The sequence below is a fragment of the Leguminivora glycinivorella genome, chromosome 23, assembly GCF_023078275.1.
Source record: "Leguminivora glycinivorella isolate SPB_JAAS2020 chromosome 23, LegGlyc_1.1, whole genome shotgun sequence".
Lineage (NCBI taxonomy): Eukaryota > Metazoa > Arthropoda > Insecta > Lepidoptera > Tortricidae > Leguminivora > Leguminivora glycinivorella.
The window spans coordinates 10,471,958-10,472,894 of NC_062993.1; the positions used below are offsets into that span (position 1 = coordinate 10,471,958).

Consider the following 937-nt stretch of genomic DNA (forward strand, 5'->3'; position numbering starts at 1 on the left):
ATTAACACCTGACGCAATTTCGTTAGAAAGCCTTAAGCCTAGTGACATCGATTGCAGACGTTTCTGCTAATCAGAAGTTAAAAATTTAGCATGGTTAGCGCATCGTAACTGGTGAATTTCCAATATGACTTGGAACTCCGGTTGCCGTTTAAGAAGTTTAACACTCTTACGGTAGATGTCGCTACGGGTCCCATTGACCTTAGTAGTGGAAAATTTCGCTGGCTTGTTTGAAGTCTTGGTGGCTCAGTTGGCAGAGCGCTGGAGTATCGATCCAGAGGCCGTGAGTTCAAGTCTCACCCAAGGCAGACATTTTCCACTTTTAAATTTATTCTAAGCCTAGTAGCTACATATTGTTTGAAAGTTTATGTAAATGCGCCATACGAATAATTAAATAAATACAATTTTACCAGATTGGTGTAGCATTATTTAATCAATTTTTACAAAAGTAAAACTAGCATGCAATACATTTTACTTCATTTTACAATCAGAAAGTACTCTTTAAGACTATACAGACAAAGCTAAATACATACATTCATACATTCATTCATTTATACGTCCGTTAATTCGTTAATTTATTTATTGAATTTCGTCTTAGCGAGCTTGTATAATTTCATTATTAATAACTTAATATATTTTACGATACTAAATTAGGTATGTGTTTTTTTTTTTGTTAAATTATATTAAAATATCAACAAAATCTCACGATTCTACAAACCGGTAAAGGTAAAAGTCATTATAAAAGAAACATCCAAGAAGACAAGTGGGTGACTCGGAGATCAATTCTGATTTGACGACTTGCTACAACATTGATACTTTGATTCATTCAATGTTTCATTCATTCATTCATTCATTTAGTAATTCATTCCTTCATTGACGATAGTTCAGTAAAATTAGCTTTAGCCCGCGGCTTCGCACGCGTTAGAAAGAGACAAAAAGT

General features: G+C 33.8%; 1 non-coding gene across 1 annotated transcript; it reads left to right on the plus strand.

Annotated features, from left to right (window-relative positions):
* The first annotated feature begins 232 nt into the window (after nt 1-232).
* On the plus strand, nt 233-305 carry Trnad-auc. Its single transcript has one exon. It is a non-coding gene; the product is annotated as a tRNA-Asp (tRNA).
* Nucleotides 306-937: the final 632 nt, after the last annotated feature.